We start from the raw sequence: 23,220 nt of genomic DNA on the forward strand, positions 1-23,220 counted from the left end.
AACAAATTATTCCATTGGAAGGGAGGGTGAATTTGTTAAGGGAGTAATTTAAGAAATGTAGGTAACTGACTAGTTTTCTATTAAGAGCAGTGGTACTCAACTGAGAGTGATATTGTCCTCCTGGGAACACTTGGCAATATCTGGACACATTTTTGGTTATCACAACTGGGGGGTGAGGTGTTATTTGGCATGTAGTGGGTAGAGGCCACCAATGATGCTAAATAAACATTTACTACATACAGGACAACTCCTCACAACAAATAATTATCTGGCCCCAAATGTCAACAGTGACACTCTTGAGAAACTTTGATCTAGAAGTACCATAACCTATCAGCTACTAAGCATGTTTGTAGATATTGCTGGAAAATGACAATAATTGGTATTTTTTACTTCACAAACTAAAACCATGAAAATAACTGGACCAAACAAATGGCAATGATAGGATGTAGAGTGGTAGGATATAGCTGTGACACAACACCACAATTATAGAAGAATGCAAAATTAGAAAGGCCACAATCTGAAATGTGACTCAATTTCAGTGAGGCCTCTGAGTTTAGTTTGGTTTGGCTTTTAGAAGAAGCTGGCCAGGCTTCCTTCTCCAACAAGTGTGGGTCACGCTCTTTCTCATTCTCTTTCTGCCGCCATCTTGGTTCCGCGTTCCCCTCACAAAATGCCTGGTGAAGCCACAGAAACCATCCCTGCTACAGAGCAGGAGCTGCCACAGCCCCAGGCTGAGACAGGGCCTGGAACAGAATCTGACAGTGATGGATCAGTATAAGAGCTTGAGGAATAGGATTCCACACAGGCAACCACACAACAGGCCCAGCTGGCAGCAGCCACTGAAATCGATGAAGAACAAGTCAGTAGAGCCAAACAGAGCTGGCATGAAAAGAAGGCATGGAAGGCTATGTCCAAACTGGGTCTTCGACAGGTTACAGGGGTTACAAGAGTCACTATCTGGAAATCTAAGAATATCCTCTTTGTCATCACAAAACAAGATGTCTACAAGAGCCCAGCTTCAGATACCTACATAGTTTTTGGGGAAGCCAAGATTGAGGATTTTTTATAAAGTCTTATTTTTTAAAGATTTTATTTATTTATTTGAGAGAGAGAATGAGAGAGAGCACGAGAGAGAAGAGGGTCAGAGGGAGAGGCAGACTCCCCGCTGAGCAGGGAGCCCGATGTGGGACTCGATCCCGGGACTCCAGGATCATGACCTGAGCCGAAGGCAGTCGCTTAACCAACTGGCGCCCCGCCAAGATTGAGGATTTATCTCAGCAAGCACAACTAGCAGCTGCTGAGAAATTCAAATTTCAAGGTGAAGCTGTCTCAAACATTCAAGAAAAAACACAGACTCCAACTGTACAAGAAGAGAGTGAAGAGGAAGAGGTTGATGAAACTGGTGTAGAGGTTAAGGACATAAAATTGGTCATGTGTCAAGAGCAAATGGGTCAAGAGCAAAGGCAGTCCGAGCCCTGAAGAACAACAGTAATGTTATTGAAAATGCTATTATGGAATTAACAATGTAACCATCTGAAAATGAGAACTTTTTTTGGTGTTTCAAAAGAATAACTGCAGCTTGGTTTGAAATTTGTACTGTTTCTATCATTAATAAAGTTATGGCTTCTTGTTGGATGAAAAAATAAAGAAGCTAAGCCCCTCATTCTCCATATATACATGCAAACCAACTTCATTTTTTTTTCCTTTGAGGCCATCCAAATTTACATTTATGTATTGTTAATATATGCATTCACTTTTAAATTGGAGATCTGTATTCCTATTTGCATATGGGTCAGATCCTTTTAGGTATCTTTGTAACTCATGGCAATTATACAATTGGATCATTCTTGAGACAGTTGTGTTATTTAACCAGGTCTTATATTTTTTCTCCAGGATTTGACTAAGTCTCCTTTTTATAAAGATTTTTTATTTATTTATTTGAGAGAGAGAGAGGCAAGGAGAGCATGGTGAGTAAGGGCAGAGGGAGAAGGAGAGTGATAAGCAGACTCCCTGTTGAGCACAGAGCCCAACATGGGCTCCATCTCAGGACGCTGAGATCATAACTTGAGCTGATGTCAGACATTTAACCAACTGAGCCACCCAGGCACCCAGGAATTGACTAGTTCTTAAACTGAACTCACTCAATAAAATGTCAAGATAAAAAAGCAATGAAGCCCCAATTTCTATACTGTAATAAAAGCTTTTTGTGTGTTCTGATTGGTACTTTAAACTGAAGAACTCAGAAAATGTGTGTGCGTGTGTGTGTGTGTGTGTGTTTAATGTTAGGAACGCCTGTTGATATTAAACTTTAGGTTTAAAAACTATCCATCACATCTTGTGATAAGATGAGGATGCCTCAGTTGCCATAATGGAATTGGACTGAATAGAGGAAATGGAAGCTAAAATTAGAACATTTCCTAGTTCTGCTATATCAATTTATTAAATTCTGTGTTAGTATTCTCATCTATAATCTCAGAATAAGAGTACCTACATTATCTGGTTGTTTATGGTTTAGATAAGTTAATGTATGTATGTCCAAAGAAGGGCAATAATAAATCAGCTCATTATTATTAGCTTTGAAACCTGAAATTATCATTTAGCAGGAACAATTCTCCAAAGAAAATCCAGTCCCCCAGCAAAACTTGTTTAAAAAAAGGGGACGAGTCTAATACGGTAGTTGGCAACAGGGAGATCCAACATGGAATAACAGTTTACCTTGACAGATAATCTGACCATAGTATTAAGGAAGTCAGGGAATTGTGACATTTGGAGAACCAAATAAGCAGGCAAACTCTGACATCAGGGAAGGCAATCTGTAGGTATTAGGGCCTTGGCCAAGAATGAGTGTTCAGGGGGAGAGATTCTATGTCCTGAAGGAGAAATGACAAAATTCATCACTACCACAATTAGATTCTAGGAAAGCCATTCTTTCAGACAAATGGGACTGGAAGCAAATAAAGGGCATTCTTTAATAGATTTTAGGTAGTACCACTTGAAGTCTAGTACTACAGTGGTTTTGTTGTCAGTAACAGCCCTTCTCTCCTACCTCTCTTTCCATAATGTATGCAAAATATAAGAGATTAGGATTAATAGAAGAGATTTACACAACTGTAATAATACATGAATTTTCCTTTAAGGAAGTCTATTGATCTTAATTCTAAGAAAGTTTTAACCAGTCCATTAGGGTAGTACTTTAAAATTTTTGTCTATAGAGGTGCCTGGGTGGCTCAGTAGGTTAAGCATCCAACTCTTGGTTTCAGCTCCAATCATAATCTCAGGGGCATGAGATCAAGCCCCATGTCAGGCTCCATGCTCAGCATGGAGTCTGCTTGAGATTCGCTCCCTCTGTCCCCCCAAATAAAATAAATTAATTAATTAAAAATCTTTAAAAATAAAAATCAAATTTTTGTCTTTTTAATGTGAATAGAGATATGCTGTCACCTACAAAGGATTTTAAGGGTAGATATGAACCATAGACTATTCAAAATGTCTTTAGTAGTCTCTAAAAATCAAGATTGGTAGTAATAGCAGAGATAATGGACATTTTACTTGTGTCTTGTTTACTTTTACTTATTGTGTGTATACCCAATCCTGTCATTAATGTACATTATAGGAAGGTGGGATTTAAAATCTTCTGCCTCAAATACTTTGAATTGGACCTGCTATTGTACTTTAAATGCAATTATTATTGTGGAGTGCCTGGGTGATTCAGTTTGTTAAGTATCAGACAATTGATTTCACCTCAGGTCGTGATCTCAGGGTCTTGAGATTGAGCCCTGCTTCAGCTCTGTGCTATGCGTGGAGCCTGTTTAAGATTCTTTCTCTCCATCTCCCTTTTCTCTTCTCCCACTACTTGCATGCTCCCTGTCTCTCAAAAAAATAAAAGAAATAAAAATAGTATTAAAAAGAGGGCACGTTCTGCTTGGAGCACTCGGTGTTATACGCAAACAGTCAATCATGGAACATTACATCAAAAACTAATGATGTAATGTATGGTGATTAACATAACATAATAATAAAAAATTAAAAAATAAACAAAATTAAAATTAAAATGCATTTGTTATTGTACTTAAAATGATGTATGGCTCAAGGAGGCATTTAGTTGAAAAATTCTTCCCTATTCTGCTGTATAGAGACACTACTACAGATATTCAGATAATTTAATCCAGTTTTCTTTCTATGTAAATTTGAACCATGGTCAACTAACACTACAAAATTTTGCTGATTCCACCTCTGAATGTTCAAATCCTCATCTCTCAATTGGATAATTGAAGTTGGCCCTTAACTGATCTCCATGATTCCCATTTCTCCCCATTCCAATTTTTATTTCACATCAAAGCAAGAACCCGGATGGGAACATTCTACTTACTCTCCTCCAATTGCCAAGAAGATATAGTCAACTTTTACTATGCATCAGCACCACTAAGATAGCTTTCTAAAATGTAGGTTCCTCAGCCTCACCCCAGGGATTTGATTAATTAACATGGGGGTAGAGCTGACATTTATGAATTTTAACCAGCTTCCAGATTACTCTAATGTACGAGCTCTCTTTACCACACTGAAAAGCTGTGGCATAGTGAATATAGCTCAGAGTCTTTATCAGGGCTTTCAGCATTCTCTAAAGAGTGAAATGAATCCCTATTTGGGAATTAAAGGAACTCAGTTCTGATATTATCAAGTTCAACATATCAGAAGCTATTGTAAGTACTGCATTAAAATAAATGCAGGTTTTCATAAATCTAAAAGGTCCCAGAAAGCTAATAGGCTACTTTGTTGGCTGTCTTAGTACATTTGGGCTACTATAACAAAATACCATAGACTAAGTGCCTTGTAAACAACATAAATTATTTCTAACAGTTCTGGAGGCTGGAAGTTCAAGATCATGGTGCCAGAATGATTGTACTCTGGTGAGGCTTTCTTCCTGGTTTGTAATCAGTGCCTTCTTGCTGTATCCTCACATGGTGGAAAGGGTGAAGAATCTCTGTAGAGTCTCTTTTATAAGAATCCTAATCCTATTCAAAGATTTCAACATATGAATTTGAGGGGGTTAGGAGACACAAGTGTTTAGACCATAGCATGGTCTATGGGTGTGTGTGAGAGTCAGGGGAGATTAATGACAGAAATACAGTTAAACTATATGTGGAAGTCTTATATTTGTTCTTTCCTAGAAGTAAGAATCTCTAGGTTTGTTGCCATTCACTGTGAACACTACTTCTACTATGTCTCTGACTCTTTTATGCCCCCCTCAACTCTAATGGCATATCACTACCTTCCCTTACTGCCTTTTCCTTTTAGGGTCTCCAGTTGTTCTGATGGGAGAGTGGATTGGGGGATATTGGGTAAATAGTGCAACATTTGGGGGTACTAGAACACATGACATGGGTTCAGTACTAATGTGCACTAACCAATACTTTGAGCCACTTGGAGGGAGGGGGTAAAAAAATTTCAGGTAGATAGACCACTGTGATTTTTGATAAAGTAATTAACTCTTCAAAATCCCATTGTGGAAGGAAGCAAAATGAATTCTACAACTTATTTGTTTTTTTCTTCCTACAACTTATTTGAATCTGAATATTTTATCAAATAGTCATAGTTCAGTTGCTAAAATGCTTCTCCCCATTTACTGAAAACTGTTTACATAACAGGGTTTCATACATGTTTGCTGAAATATATTTTCTACCTCAATGCCTTTTTTCAATGCTTCTACATGGTGTTATATTTTAAGTGAATATCAAATGAAAGATATTGTGCTAGGTTTTCTTTTTTCATTTTAATTGGTCTTAATTAAACATTGATTTTCCCTTTACATTTTTCTCATATCCATGGCTCAGATACATTCATATTATTTATTAGTAGCTTTGAAAATAATTACTGAATGAAACCATATTAAATATGATCTACTTTAGAGTAGTAAATAGAGGAAGAATACTCCCTGGCACTGTACAAAAACCAACATAGAGATTAAAAGCTTTCCTACAAAGCCTGGCCATTAGGGTTTGGCAACTTGCAATGCAATACCCATCTACAGACCAGACCTTTTGGAGGATGTCCATCTTTCTGCCAAATGCAAATATGAATTTGTACAAACTCACACCCAGTTGTATTCTGTTTTGAAACCTGCTACTAAAGGAACGTGCATATATGTTAATAAAGATCACCCTCAGATCAGTTCTTTCAGTCATACTAGACCTATTGCTATGAAAAAACATTGAGATATGTTCCCTTAATTAGAATATTCCATTAAACAACGGTATCCAGACAGTTTGAAAGGCAGTGATATCTTGTGTTTATGGTGACCATTCAGGGCCCTGGAAGACATTAACATACATTCAAAATACTCAAATAAAATGTAAGTAGGCTCAGTATAGTTTTAGCATTGCACATTTTTCTTTTATTTATTTTATTATAGGTCTTCAAAAGTTAAGAATTAATGTATGGTAAATGTATAAACTGACTGTTAACCAACAATATATTAAACCAGAATGTTTCACTTTTCAATTTATTTGAGTAAAAGGACATCTACTCTATTTGATTTGATATTTTTATTTATCTCCATTTTCATTACTTATGCATTTTTAAGAAACTAGACATTATATTCTCGAATTTTCCTTTTTTATTAATTTAAAACTCTAAATTTAGGTTCCTGGTTATAAAGCTAAAGTGGAAATTCTGACCATTTGTTGTTGTTCAATCTAAGGTACAATATCAAGCCTTGGTCCCAAAAGAATTGCTTATGCCTTTACTATGATTTCAGCATTGTGCTAGATAATACTAAAGATTATGAAAATAAAGCCTGAACACTTGATTCACCCATTCATTTAACAAAATTTTATTGAACACATACTCTATGCAAGCCATTTTGCTAACAAATATAGTTATGTATTTCCCTCATAGAGCTTAAATGTTATTTCTCTTGGCTAGGAAGCATGCATTACTCAAAAAAATCACACAAATAACTGAAATATTACAATGGCAGAGAGGTCTACAGTGTTATGAAAACATATAGGAGAGGGGTTTTACCTGGCCTGGGGAGTAAAAAGATCTTTCTTGAAATGAGATCTGAGGGGATGAGTAGATGCTAAAGATTTGAAGAGGAAACTTCAATAATGTAAGTAGAGGAAGTGTCTATAGTAGAAGGAAACATGGCCCTTTTGAGAAAGTAAATATCTGGTGTGGAAGAAGTACAGAGATTGTGAGTAAGATGTGGGTGACAGGGTAAGAGAGAGATATGGGTCAGTGACACCAGTACAAAGGGAGATTTTGAGGGCTTTTAAGCAAGAATTGGCAAAGTGACATAATAGATTTATATTTTGAAAATATTACTTTGGCTGATGTGTAGAAAATTGACAAGAGGATGCCATAATGGAAGCAAAAAGACAAATTAAGATACAACTGTGGTAACCCATGTGAGAGATGACAGCAATTTTAACAATGGTTCCAGCAGTGGTGGAAAGAAACTCACACATTAGAGAGATATTGAGAAAATAATTTCAAGTTTTGAAAGTAGAAAGCTGGTTCCTGAAATAGAGAATACTGGAAGAGATGGAAACTTTCTCTTGTGGGGTTGGGTCGATAAGGAATAAGTTAGATTTCAGACATATTTGCCTTTGAGTTATTTACAGGACCTTTGGGAAAGATGATACATGCTCTAAAATCATTAAAGTGCAAACCAAAACAATACATAATAGTGATATTCTAGTAGGTAGTTTAGCCTTTAAGTGTCATGAGAGTTTTTGTAGAGAAGTGACATGTTCTATAACCCCTTCCATGAGTACATGGATTTGGGTTTCATAGTGGTGGTGGAAGAGCAAGTCTGTTTTAGAACTTGTTAATTCCTACAGATAGAATCCCCAAAGAGATAATAATTCACCTATCCCTAATACTAACTCACTTCCTCCATGCTATCTATTGATGTATATAATAGTGAATGAAAGAGTGAGAATGGTAGATTTGGATGGTTAGGCCCAGTTACATTGACTGAACTCTTGACACTGATCATTCATCTTATAAATTTGCAATTATTTTCTACTAGCAAGTTCCAAAAGGACTGGAGGCATTAGTCAGAATGAGCTAAAAAGTACATAATACCTAACATATCAAGGTACCAGCAAACACTCATCCACAGGTCAATCTTGATTGCCCTCTCTGGGGACCATGCCAGATGAAAGAATACCAAATCTAACAATAAATATCCCCAGTCAGTTCTATCTCAGTTTCTCCCATTTGGGGATTATCTTTCAGAAAATGTAAAATCATTGATGAAAATGAACCCATAAAAAGATGTAGGTAAGAATAAAGAAGAATCATCCCTTGCCTTACTATTCTTTGGAAGGAAATAATTATTTGATTATATATTCTGGATCTTTCCAAAGTTTCTTATAAAATTGAAATCTTCTGTATTAAAAAATAATGTAGAAACTAAATGGTTGTATTGACTATTGTATACTTCATTGAGATAATATTCTTAAAAATAATTGTATGTAAGTGTTGACTCATTAAATTGTACACCTGAAACTAATACTGCACTGTATGTTAACCAACTGGAAATTATTTATTTATTTTTGTTTTTTTAATTTAATTTATTTTATTTTTTTATTTTATTTTATTATGTTATGTTAGGCACCATACAATACATCATTAGTTTTTGATGTAGTGAGCCATGATTCATTGTTTTCATATAACACCCAGTGCTCCATGCAGTACGTGCCCTCCTTAATACCCATCATCAGGATAACCCATCCCCCTACCCCCTCCCCTCTAAAACCCTCAGTTTGTTTCTCAGAGTCCATAGTCTCTCATGGTGCATCTCCCCCTCCGATTCCCCCCCTTCATTTTTCCCTTCCTTCTCCTAATGTCCTCCATGCTATTCCTTATGCTCCACGAGTAAGTGAAACCATATGATAATTGACTTTCTCTGCTTGACTTATTTCACTTAGCATAATCTCCCCCAGTCCCATCCATGTTGATGTAAAGGTTGGGTATTCATCCTTTCTGATGCCTGAGTCATATTCCACTGTATATATGGACATCTTCTTTATCCATTCATCTGTTGAAGGGCATCTCAGTTCTTTCTACAGTTTGGCTATTGTCGACATTGCCGCTATGAACATTAACCAACTGGAATTTAAATGAAAACTTAACAAAGATAGTTGGTTAAAATACCAACTTGCAATTTGCAATTGTTTTGAATTTCATTAGACTTAAAAATATCTTTGACATAAATCGAATTCTGACACCTCGTTAAAAATACCACAACAACAATAAAAAAAAAACTTTTCTGAATAACTACCCTATGATCCAGCAATTGCACTACTACTACTCCATACTCTTTTCCAAATTTTTCTTCCTTTTCTTCAAATGTGTCACAAGCATGCTTTGGTCAGTAACAAAACTTTTAGGAAGCAATGTTATTGATCAGCTAGTTGATAATTTGTGCCTCTGGCAATTGCAGTTTCTCAGCTCAAATCTTATCTTCTGAATCATAAACAGATCATATAAAACCCTGCTATTTCTGAAGAACTTTGGTTGTCTCACAGGAAACAATGCTCTGGTTTCCTTCCCCAGATGTGCACATTTTTGGGGTCAGTGGGTTCAAGACTAAATATGTATTTAGGGCCTGGCTTATCTTTGTTAATAGGGGGAAGGGAAGTGGTTGGACTAAGAATTTATTGAAAGCCTTTTTTTCAGGGAAACTTTAACTGCTGGTCTCTTTTGTGAAAAGTGAAACTTGAACTGAACTAGACCAAGATCTTGTAGCCAAGATGAACTGTGCTGATTGGCATACATTTTAATAAGTTATGACAGAGTAAAAGTATTTACACACACAAACAGAACTCTGTTTGAACCAGAGCCAAACATATATTTAGAAAGCTATTAAATTGCAATTAAACTAGACCATCAATAATTTCTAACTAAACAAATATTCCAAACTTCTGTATATCATTGGGCTTGTGTTCTTGATGTAGAAAAAGCAAAAAATTCATAATGAAAACTCAAGTTATCCTATGAAAATGGCTGATTAATAGGGGACCAGTTATTTGACATCAAAGACTTTTTGAGGTATTTTGGAAATATAAGACTGTTTGAAACGTGTCTATCCATTTTTGACATGTGTTCATCCACACATAGCTTAGCTCTTTTATTCTATCTTGAAATTTGAAAACCCATTCAGTACAACACATGAAAATTAACTCTCAACTTATGATGTACTATATGTTGGCTAACTGGACATAATAAAAGAAAGAAAGAAAATGATTTCTGAGGGTCAAATCACATTTGTTGTCTTGTTATTGACATTTCTTTAATGATTTATTCTCCTCAAGCCCTAGGACTTCAGCCTAGTATTGGCTGAGATGGTTATGTTTTGATGGCAATTTATTTATTTGCCACTTGTACAGTAAATATGGTAGATAGAGAAAGTCTTCATAGCCAGGTAACAGTAAAAATTATATATAGCATAGATATGAACTCTCTCTGTGTATCAGGACCCAGAATTCTTAAGGAATCCATTTGTAAACTGTCAGATAGGGCCTGGTCCATGCAGAGAAAGCTTGTTTCATTATTACAAATGAAAAAAAATAATGATAATCATAATCATAATACATTTTAGCTACATAAAAACCACAATTTAAAAGGAGTTAAAAAAACTCATTTTACCTGATTCTAATTAATTTCATTTTAATTAGTTCAATAAACGAGTATTTTAAAATCAGCTCACTTATTTTCAAATTCATTAATTGGACTCAGAACACTTTCCCTTTCATTACTTAAAAGAAAAGATACAGTTCTTCTTCTAGATTTAGAGTTCCTCTTTACCAATTGATAAATACCTTATTAAATTTTTATATATAAGCCTTATTAAATGCAATACAGCCCACCCTCTTACTCTCTTTTACTTTCCTTTTGCTATGATTTTATGGAGCTAGTAAAAGTTCTTGTATTAGGTAAGATTTTTTTTAACAGTAGCAGTAATAGAGAAATCTACAGTGAGCACGGAGGAAGATATGTATTAATAGTACTTCCTTTTCATAGGATCTTCCCAAGGGGCCAGCTCTTCATGTTTAAATGGGAGTTTGAAAAATTTATTTGAAGATTTCCACACAATGGATTTTCTGTAAGAAGACTGAGCATTAATATTGCTGCCATATCTTATAGGATAAAATATTATTTGAGGCTACCTTTAGAGAAAGGTGTGAAATTGAAAGGAACTCAAAATGCTAACAAAACCAGAAATAAAACAGATCCTGAAAAAAGTAGAAATAAAAGTATAAAGAATGAATTTCACCTTTAATTCACTTGCCTTTTAAGAAATATTCTATGCAAATATGATGCTTAGTAAAAAGAAAAGAAAAATGAATTAGAAATTTGTTGCTTATTTAGTGGTAAGAGTGACCACTTGGCTTTGTGTTCCTTTCTGGAATTATTCTTTTTTTAATTTTTAAATTTAAATTCAATTTTATTAACCTATACTGTATTATAAGTTTTAGAGGTAGAAATTTAGTGATTCATCAGTTGCATATAACACCCAGGGTTCATTACTTCAAGTGCCCTCCTCAGTGCCCATCACCTAAATATCCCATTCCCCAATATACCTCCCCTCCAGCAACCCTCAGTTTGTTGGAACTGTAAGTTCCAACTATAAGGTTAGAGTCTCTTATGCTTTGTCTCCCTCTCCATTTTCATCTTATTTTATTTTTCCTTCCCTTTCCCTATTTTCATCTGCTTTTTTCTTAAATTCTACATATGAGTGAAATTATATGGTATTTGCCTTTCTCTGACTACTTTCACTTAACATAATACTTTCTATTTCCATCCACGTCATTGCAAATGGGAAGATTACAATCTTTCTTATGGCTGAGTGATGTTCCATTGTATAAATATACCACATCTTCTTTATCCATTTAATTTCCATGGAGATCTGGCTTTTTCCATATTTCAGATATTGTGGATATTGCTGCTATAAACAGGGGGCATGTGCACCTTTAAATCGGTATTTTTGTATCCTTTGGATAAATACATATAACTGCAATTGCTAGGTCATAGGATAGTTCTATTTTTAATTTTATTGGGGCGCCTGGGTGGCTCAGTTGTTTAGCATCTGCCTTTGGCTCAGGTCATGATCCCAGGGTCCTGGGATTGAGCCCTGCATCGGGCTCCCTGCTCCAACGGAAGCCTGCTTCTCCCTCTCCCACTCCCCCTGCCTGTGTTCCCTCTCTTGCTGTGTCTCTCTGTCAAATAAAAAAATAAAATCTTTAAAAAAATAATTTTATGAGGAGCCTCCATACTGTTTTCCAGAGTTATTGCCCAAGTATGCCTTCCCACCAACGGTGTAAGTGTTTCTCTTTCTCCCTATGCTCGCCAACATCTGTTGTTTCTGAGTTGTTAATTTTAGCCATTCTGACTGGTGTGAGGTAATATATTATTATCCTTTTATTTGTATTTTCCTGATGCTGAGTGATGTTGAACATTTTTTCATGTGTTTGTTAGCTATTTGTATGTCTTTTTGGAGAAATATCTTCATATCCTCTGCACATTTCTTGACTGGATTTTTTTGTTTGTTTTTTGGATATCGAGTTTGGTAAGTTTTATAGATTTTGGATACTAGCCCTTTATCTGATAAGACGTTTGCAAATACCTTCTCCCATTCTGTAGGATGCCTTTTAATTTTGTTGACTGTTTCCTTTACTGGGTAGAAACTTTTTATCTTGATGAAGTTCCAATAGTTCATTTTTGCTTTTGTTTCCCTTGCCTTTGGAGATGGATCTAGCAAGAATTTGCTGTGGCTGAGGTTAAAGAGTTGCTGCTGGTGTTCTCCTCCAGAATTTTGATGGATTCCTGTCTCACATTTAAGGCCTTCATCCATTTTGAGTTTATCTTTGTGTATGGTGTAAGAAAGTGGTCCAGTTTCATTCTTCTACATGTGGCTGTCCATTTTTCCCAACACGACTTTTTGAAGAGACTTTTTTTTCCCATTGGATATTCTTTCCTGCTTTGTCAAAGATTAGTTGACCATAAAGCTGAAGGTCAATTAGCCATTTGTATGTCTTCTTTGACACATGAAAAAATGTTCAACATCACTAGCCATCAGGGAAATTCAAATCAAAACCACTATGAGATACCACCTTACACTAGTTAGAATGGCAAAAAGTAACAAGGCAGGAAAAAACAAATGTTGGTGAGGATATGGAGAAAGGGGAACCCTCTTACACTGTTGGTGGGAATGCAAGCTAGTACAGCCACTCTGGAAAATGGTATAGAGTTTCCTCAAAATAGAGCTACCCTATGACCCAGCAATTGCACTACTAGGTGTTGACCCCAAGGTTACAGATGCAGTGAAAAGAAGGGGCAAATGCACCCCAATGTTCATAGCAGCCATGTCCACAATAGCCAACTATGAAAGGAACTGAGATGCCCTTCAACAGACAAATGGATAAAGAAGATGTGGTCCATATTTACAATGGAATATTATTCAGGCATCAGAAAGGATGAATACCCAACTTTTGCAGTGACGTGGATGGAACTGGAGGGGATTATGCTAAGTGAAATAAGTTAGTCAGAGAAAGACAATTATCATATGGTTTCACTCATGTGTGGAGCATAAGGAATGGCACAGAAGACCATAAGGGAAAGGAGAGAAAACTCAAGGGGGGAAAACAGAGATGGAGAAAAACCTGAAAGACTGTTGACTCCATGAAAGAAACTGAGTGTTTCAGGGGGGTGGTGAGAAGATGGAGTAGCTGGGTGATGGGTATTAAGGAGGGCATGTGTTGTACTGAGCACTGGGTGTTATATGCAACTATTAATCATGGAACACTACATCAAAAACTAATGATGATGGGCGCTTGGGTGGCTCAGTCGTTAAGTGTCTGCCTTTGGTTCAGGTCATGATCCCAGGGTCCTGGGATTGAGTCCCGCATCGGGTTCCCTGCTCCTTGGGAGCCTGCTTCTCCCTCTCCCACTCCCCCTGCTTGTGTTCCCTCTCTCGCTGTGTCTCTCTCTGTCAAATAAATAAAAAAAATCTTAAAAAAAAACTAATGATGTAATGGATGGTGATTAATATAACAATAAAAAATTTAAAGAAAAAAAGAAGGAAGTAGCAGGAGGAGAAGATTGAAGGGGGCAAATCAGAGGGGGAGACGAACCATGAGAGACGATGGACTCTGATTAACAAATTGAGGGTTCTAGAGGGTTGAGGGGTGGAGGGATGGGTTAGGCTGGTGATGAGTATTAAAGAGGGCACGTTCTGTGTGGAGCACTGGGTGTTATAAGGAAATAATGAATCATGGAACACTACATCAAAAACTAATGATGTAATGGATGGTGATTAACATAACAATAATAAATTTAAAGAAAAAACCTAATGATGTACTATATGGTGGCTAACTGAACAAAATTAAAAAAAAAATGTAATACAGCTTGAAGCCTGGAATTGTAATGACTCCAGCTTTGGTTTTCATTTTCAACATTCCTTTGGTTATTCAGGGTCTTTTCTGGTTCCATACAAATTTTAGAATTATTTGTTCCAGCTCTGTGAAAAATCTTGATGGTATTTTTTTTTAAATATATATTTTTTTAAAGATTTTATTTATTTGACACAGAGAGAGAGAGAGACAGTGAGAGAGGGAACACAAGCAGGGGGAGTGGAGAGGGAGAAGCAGGCTTCCTGGGGAGCAGGGAGCCCGATGTGGGGCTCGATCCCAGGACCCTGGGATCCCGACCTGAGCCGAAGGCAGACGCTTAACGACTGAGCCACCCAGGCGCCCCCTTGATGGTATTTTGATAAGGATTGCATTTTATGTGTAGATTGCTTTGGGTAGCATAGACCTTTTAACAATATTTTTTCTTCCAATCCATGAGCATGGAACGTTTTAGCATTTCTTTCTGTCTTCCTCAATTTCTTTCATAAATGTTCTATAGTTTTCAGAACACAGATCCTTTACCTCTTTGGTTAGGTTTATTCTTAGGTTATCTTATTGTTTTTGGTCAATGTAAATGGGATTGATTCCTTGATTTCCATTTCTTCTGTTTCATTGTTAATGTATAGAAATGCGACTGAATTCTGTGGATTTATTTTATATCCTGAGACTTTGCTGAATTCCTGTATCAGTTTTAGCATTTTTTTGGGGGGTGGATTCTTCTGGATTTTCTACAAAGTATCACGCCGTCTTCGAAGAGTGAAAGTTTGAGTTCTTTGCAGATTTGGATGGCTTTTATTTTTTTCTTTTGTTGTCTGATTACTGAGGCTATGACTTCCAGTACTTTGTTGAACAACAGTGATGACAGTGGAAATCCATGTTATGTTTCTGACCTTAGGGGAAAAGCTCTGTTTTTCCCCCATTAAGAATAATATTTGCTGTGGGTCTTTCATATATGGCTTTTATGATGTTAAGGTTTCCTACACTGCAAAAAGTTTTTATTAAGAAAGGACACTTTCTTTTGAAAAAATATTGTTTCTGCGTCTCTTGATAGGATCATATGGTTCTTGTCCTTTCTTTTACTAATGTGGTATATCACAATGATTGATTTCCAGACGTTGAACCACCCACGCAGCCCAGGAATAAATACTACTTACTTGTGGTGAACAATCTTTTAATGTATTGTTGAATCGATCCTATTAGCTAGTATCTTCAAGAGAATTTTTACATCCATGTTCTTCAGGGATATTGGTCTGTTCTTCTCTTTTTTGGTGGGGTCTTTTTCTGGTTTTGGAATCAAGCTAATGCTGATCTTGTAGAAAGAGTTTGGAAATTTTCTTTCCATTTCTGGTTTTTTTTTGGGGGGGTAATAGTTTCAGAAGAATAGGTATTAATTCTATAAATGCTTGGTAGAATTCTGCTGGGAAGCCATCTTGCCATGGACTGTTGTTTATTGGGAGATTTATGATAACTGATTCAATTTCTTTGCTGGTTATTGGTCTTCCTGTTTCAGTTTTTGTAGTTTATATATTTTTGGAATGTATCCATTTCTTCCAGGTTGCCTAATTTGTTGGCATATAATTGCTCAAAATAATTGTTTCTATTTCTTTGATGTTGGTTGTGATCTCTCCTCTTTCATTCATGATTTTCTTTGAGTCCTTTCTCTTTTCTTTTTGATAAGTCTGGCTAGGGGTTTAACAATCCTATTAATTGTGTCAAACAACCAGCTCCTAGTTTTGTTGATCTGTTCTACTCTTTTTTGATTTCTATATCATTGATTTCTTTTCTTATCTTTATAATTTCTCTTACCTGCTGGACTTAGGCTCTATTTGTTGTTGTTTTTCCTGCTCGTTTAGATGTAAAGTTAGGTTGTATATTTGCTACTATTCTTGCTTCTTGAAGAAGGCCTGTTTTGCTATATACTTCCTCTTTAGGACCACTTTTGCTGCATCCCAAAGTTTTGAATAGTCATGTTTTCATTTTCCTTTGCTTCCATGTATATTTTTAATTCTTTTTTAATTTTTTGGTTGAGCCATTCATTCTGTAGTAGGATGCTCTTTAACTTCCATTTATTTTTGGTCCTTCCAAAATTTTTCTTGTCGTTGACTTCAAGTGTTAAAGCATTGTGTTCTGAAAATATGCACGGTATGATCGCAATCTTTTTGTACCAGTTGAGACCTGATTTGTGACCCAGTATGTGATCTATTCTGGAGAATGTTCCATGTACACTCAAGAAGAATGTGTATTCTGGGGCTTTAGGATGAAATGCTCTGAATATATCTGTTCAATCCACTCATTGTGTCATTCAAAGCCCTGTTAAATCCACTCATTGTATCATTCAAAGCCCTTGTTTCCTTGTTGCTCTCTTGCTTAGAGGATCTGTCCATTGCTGTGAGGGGAATATTAAAGTCCCCTACTATTATCATATTATTATCATTGAGTTTTTTTTATTTTTTAGAAAAGATTTTATTTATTTATGTGACAGAGGGAGACACAGTGAGAGAGGGAACACAGCAGGGGCAGTGGGAGAGGGAGAAACAGGCTTCCTGTGCAGCAGGGACCCCGATGTGGGGCTCGATCCCAGGAACCTGGGATCATGACCTGAGCTGAAGGCAGACACTGAACAACTGAGCCACCCAGGCCCCCCAATCATTGATTTTCTTTAATTGTGTTATTAACTGGTTTATATATTTGGCTACTCCCAAGTTAGGGACATAAATATTTAGAATCGTTATATCTTCTTGTTGGATAGACCTTTTTATTATGATACAGTGTCCTCTTCATCTCTAAGTACAGTCTTTGGTTTAAAATCTAGTTTGTCTGATATAAGGATGGCTACTCCAGCTGTATTTTGATGTCCATTGGCATGATAAATTGTTCCCCACCCCCCACTTTCAATCTGGAGATTTCTTTGGGTCTAAAATAAATATCTTCTATGCAGCATATTGATGGGTCTTGTTTTTTTATTTTGTTTTTTTTTTTTGTTTTTTTTAATCCATTCTGATACTCTATGTCTTTTGATTGGAGCATTTAGTTCATTTACATTCAGAGTAATTACTAAGAGATATGAATTAGTGCCATTTTATTACCTGTAAAGTCGCTCTTCCTGTAGATTGTCTGTGTTCCTTTCTGGTCTTTGCTAGTTTTGGACTCTCTTTCCACTCAAGGGATCCCCTTTAATATTTCTTGCAGGGATGGTTTAGTGTTCATAAATTCCTTTAGTTTTTATTTGTCCTGGAAACTCTTTATCTGTCCTTCTATTCTGAATGACAGCCTTGCTCCATAAAGTATTCTTGGCTGTATTTTTTTTTTCATTTAACATATTGAATATATCATGCCAGTCCTGTCTGGCCTGTCAGATCTCTGTGGACAGGTCTGCTGTTAGTCTTATGTGTCTACCATTGTATGTTAACGACCTCTTGTCCCAAGCTGCTTTCAAGAATTTCTCTTATCTCTGAAATTTGCAAGATTCACTACTTTTTAAAAAGATTTTATTTTTTTGACAGAGAGAGCATGCACAAGCAGGGGGAGAGGCAGGCTCCCTGATGAACAAGGAACCGGATGCAGGGTTCCATCCAAGGAGCCTAGGATCATAACCTGAGCTGAACATAGACAGTTAACCAACTGAGCCACCCAGATGACCCTGCAAGATTCACTATTATATATTGATGTGTTGACCTATTTTTATTGATTTTGATGGAGGTTTTGTGGCCTCCTGGACTTGAGTGTTTATTTCCTTCCCCAGATTAGGGAACTTCTCTGCTATAATTTGTTCAAATAAACTTCCTGCCCTTTTCTCCCACACCTCATTTTCTGGGACCCCTATTATACATATGCTATTTCACTGTATGGAATCACTGTGTTCTCTAAGTCTACTTTTGTGATCTAATAGTTTTCTTTCTTCTTCTCAGTTTTCTTATTTTCCATCATTTTCTCTTCTCTATCTCTGATTCTGTCTTCTGCTTCATTCATCCTTGTTTTTGTTTCCTGTTCTTGGAACTACTTCTCTGTAATAGCATTTTTAATTTTGGCCTGACTAGATTTTAGTTCTTTTATCTCTACAGTAAGGGATTTTCTAGTGTCTTCCATGCTTTTTGTCAGGCCCAGCTGGTATGTTTATAATCACTGTGTTAAATTCTAGTTCAGACATCTTATTTATATCTGTGTTGGTTAAATCCCTGGCAGTGAATAGTACCTCTTGCTCTTTCTTTTGGGATGAATTCCTCCATCTCGTTATTTTGTCCAGAAAAGAAAGGAAGAAAGAAAAAGAAAACAACAACAATAATAATAACAGCAACTACAATAACAAGAACTTCAGAAAGTGTTTCTGGTATAGTCTATGTACACTCTGATGTTATGTTTTGGCTGCTCTTTCCATCAGTCTGTCCTCTACTGAATTCCTCCTCCGTGTTTGGACCATTAACAAAGTGTGCTTTGATTTGTTTGTCAAGATAAGCTTGTAAAAGAAAAGAAAAAAAAAAGGCCAATCCAAGACAAGAGAAAAGGAAAAGGAACAAAAATGCAAATAACCAGAAAAACAAAACAAAACAAAAATTATAAGTCTGATTCTAAAGAATAAGAAAGAAAGAAGGATAAAAGAATAAGGAAAGAAGAAGAGAAAAAAAAATAAGAATGTTGATATGAAAAATAAGAGAAGGAAACAAACCAACAAATGAGCAAAAAGTATAAGCCTGATTCCAAAAAAAAAAAAGACAAAGCAAGAAGAAAAAAAAATATTCTTAAAATAAAAGATAAAAAATAGTGAGAAAAATAAAAAAAATTAAAATTAAAATTAAGAAAAGACGAGGGGAAGCAACAGCAGCAGCACCAGCAGCAAGCTTGGTCCTATTTCCACCAGAAGCTGATGTTTCAGAGCATTCTTTATAATCAGTAGAACTGGTACATGCAGGGGCATGGGTTGGCCTTCTGAGTGAGAGGACTGCTGGGCTGGCCCCACAAGCTGACTTGCCTTTGAAAAGATGACCCTGCCAGGCACTGGGTTTGGGTTTTAGTGCAGGGGATTTCAGCCTCCACTGGATGTAGTTGTGTTTCTCTCTGAAGTCTGACTGTGCTGGTAGATGGGGTGAGGGAGGGGTGGTGGAGAAGGAAGAATGCGGCTTCACCCCACGCTCTTGTCCCTGGGGAAGGGAAATCCTGGCCACTGCTGTTTAGGAGGCCCTCTCAGAAAAGTGAACAATCTCCTGTGTCCTGGGCTTTCATCATTTCCCTGTCCTTAACCTATCATTTCCAGGGCCAAGGGCATGCCCGGTGCCATAGATCTTCTGTATTTTATCTGTGGCTGGTGGCTGGGATTCAAAACTCCAAGCTTTAAAGGGCCTGGGAAAGTGTGTGCCCACTCCCCTCCCCAGAGTAAAGCATCCTGGCATTCCCAGTACTGTCCAGTCCTTAAAAACAGTTGCACAGTGCACCCACAGAGGCTAGAATTTATTGTAATGCTCAATGAAAAGCTGGAACCAGGTTATCAGAAGTCTGCACAAGACTCAGTCCCCTACTCTATTCTGTCTGAGAAAAGCAGTCATACAGAGGTTTGAATCTATTGTGGCAGACAGTGAAAAGCAGCGACAAGGTTGTCTGCAGTTGCACGTGTCTCTGTTCTGTTCTGCCACAGAGAAGCAACCACTCTGTGGGCATACAGAAGTATAAGCCTATTGTGGTTCACAGTGAAAAGTTAAGAGGTTTTCTGCCTTCTGTGCACAACTCTGACCCTGCTGTTGAGTGTTGCTCAATGGCTCCCGGCTGGCCTTTTGTCTGTGGAGAAGCAAAATACGCTCTTCCAGATGTACTCTGGGATGGGGAGGGATGTCTCCCTGTGTGACCTAGGGGATCTCTTCACTGTGGCTTATTGTGTGATTCCTACCCGCTGCACTCTCTCTTGCTTTCTCGTTCTCCCTGACTTTGCTCCACAAAAAAACTTCTCTCCCCTCAGGCTACGTGGCTTTCCTCTCTCCAAATTCATGGCTCCAAACCTTGCATCTGCCATGTTCTGTTCCTCTAAATGTGCAGATTGTTTTCTTAATCCTCAGATCATATTCTTAGTTGTTCAAAATGGTTGGATGTTGATCTAGTTGTGTTTGAAGGATGAAGCAAGCTCTGAGTCCCCTACCACACAGCCATTAACTCTACCCCCTTCCAATAATCGGGAACCATTCTAAATAAATAACTAAAAAAGGAATCCAGGACAATGTTACAAAAGTTTTTATTTTTGTTTTTATTATTTAAGTAATCTCTACCCCAAACATAGGGCTCAAACTCACGACCCCGAGATCGAGAGTTGCACACTCTTTTTCATTTTCTGGGACCTGATTTCTGACTGAGCCAGCCAGGTACCCCACTATTTAAGTGGACATTTTATTGTTTTGTTCTTGAGTAAAGTCATACATTCATTCATTATGTTTTTCAAAAAAATATTTTCTCCACTGTCAGTAGTGGAAATGTAGAGACGTGAAAAAAAGAAGAAAGAAAGAAAGAAAGAAAGAAAGAAAGAAAGAAAGACCCCCCAAAGCTATCTATAGTTGTAAGTGCTATTTAAAATCCTGGTGAAATTTTATTTTTTAAACATGGAACTTCCAGTTATTACAGATTCTCCCATTCTGTCTTCAAAACAGATATTTTACTTCTGACAAAATATCGAAGACTGAAATTTGAAAAGAACCTGAATTTCAAGGAATGGCTCCAAAAACAAAGGCTAAGTCAACATGGCTGTGTCTTTGTTTATTTGCATCCTTAGCTTGTTAAGACAACCAAGAAATATTTTATTCAAGAGGTCCATCATTTGATGGACAAGTTAGGCCCTCTTCTTGATTCTTGCTGATAATTCGTCAAAAGGAGACCTTATTTACAAAACGAAATAATGCAATAAAGACGTTTTTCTGCAAATCTATTGTTCGTAATGGATGAAAACAATTTAAAAGCTTAATCAGATTGATAACCCCCTGGCCAGACTTATCAAAAAGAAAAGGGAAATGACCCAAATAAATAAAATCATGAATGAATGAGGAGAGATCACAAACAACGCCAAAGAAATACAAACAATTATAAGAACATATTATGAGCAACTCTAGGCCAGCAAATTAGATAATCTGGAAGAAATGGCTGCATTCCTAGAGATGTATCAACTACCAAAACTGAACCAGGAAGAAATAGAAAACCTGAACAGACCCACAACCACTAAGGAAATTGAAGCAGTAGTCAAAAATCTCCCAAGAAACAAGAGCCCAGGGTCAGAAGGTTTCCTAGGGGAATTCTACCAAACATTTAAAGAAGAATTAATACCTATTCTTCTGAAACTGTTCCAAAAAATAGAAATGGAAGGAAAACTTCCAAACTCACTTTATGAGGCCAGCATTACCTTGATCCCAAACCAGACAAAGACCCCATCAAAAAGGAGAATTACAGACCATTATCCCTGATGAACATGGATGCAAAAATTCTCACCAAAATACTAGCCAAGAGGATCCAGCAGTACATTAAAAGGATTGTTCACCATGACCAAGTGGGATTTATTCCTGGGCTGCAAGTTTGGTTCAACATCTGCAAATCAATCAATGTGATACAATACATTAATAAAAGAGAGAACAAGAACCATATGATCCTATCATTAGATGCAGAAAAAAGCATTTGACAAAGTACAGCATCCTTTCTTGATTAAAACTCTTCACAGTATAGGGATAGAGGGCATATACCTCAATATCAAAAAAGCCATCTATGAAAAACCCACAGTGAATATCATTCTCAATGGGGAAACCTAAGAGCTTTTCCCCTAAGGTCAGGAACATGGCAGGGATTTCCACTATCACCACTGCTTTTCAACATGGTACTAGAAGTCCTAGCCTTCCAATCAGACAACAAAAAGAAATAAAAGACATCTGAACCTGCAAAGAAGAAGTCAAACTCTCACTCTTTAGATGACATAATACTTTATGTGGAAAACCCAAAAGACTCCACTCCAAAACTGCTAGAACTCATACAGGAATTCAGTAAAATGGCAGGATATAAAATCAATGCACAGAAATCAGTTGCATTTCTATACGCCAACAAGATGGAAGAGAAATTAAAGAGAAATGAAGGATCCCAATTACAATTGCACCCCAAACCATAAGATACCTAGGAATAAATCTAGCCAAGGATGCAAAATGTCTGTACTCAGAAAACTACAGAATCCTCCAGAAAAAAAATTGAGGAATACACAAAGAAAGGGAAAAATATTCCATACTCATGGATTGGAAGAACAAATATTGAGAAGATGTCAATGCTACCTAGAGCAATCTACACATTTAATGCAATCCCCATCAAAATACCATCCACTTTTTTCAAAGAAATGGAACAAATAATCCTAAAATTTGTATGGAACCAGAAAAGACCCTGAATAACCAGAGGAATGTTGAAAAAGAAAAGCAAAGATGGTGGCATCACAATTCCGGACTTCAAGCTCTATTACAAAGCTGTCATCATCAAGACAGTATGGTACTGGCACGAAAACAGACACATAGCTCAATGGAACAGAATAGAGAGCCCAAAAATGTACCCTCAACTCTATGGTCAACTAAACCTTGACAAAGCAGGAAAGAATGCCCAGTGAAAAAAAGTCTCCTCAACAAATGGTGTTGAGAAAATTGGACAGCCACATGCAGAAGAATGAAACTGGACAATTTCCTTACCCTACACACAAAAATAGACTCCAAATAGATGAAAGACCTAAATGTGGGGCAGGAATCCATCAAAACCCTAGAGGAGAACACAGGCAGCAACCTCTTCGACCTCAGCCACAGCATCTTCTTCCTAGAAA

The 23,220-nt window shown here is 36.9% G+C and overlaps 1 pseudogene; it reads left to right on the forward strand.

Annotated features, from left to right (window-relative positions):
- Positions 1–637: 637 nt before the first annotated feature.
- LOC114207539 (nascent polypeptide-associated complex subunit alpha-like) lies at positions 638–1,529 on the forward strand (annotated as a pseudogene).
- Positions 1,530–23,220: the final 21,691 nt, after the last annotated feature.

This window comes from Eumetopias jubatus, unplaced genomic scaffold (assembly GCF_037043125.1).
Source record: "Eumetopias jubatus isolate StellerSeaLion01/CBP00866 unplaced genomic scaffold, mEumJub1_p1.0 scaffold_11, whole genome shotgun sequence".
Classification (NCBI taxonomy): domain Eukaryota; kingdom Metazoa; phylum Chordata; class Mammalia; order Carnivora; family Otariidae; genus Eumetopias; species Eumetopias jubatus.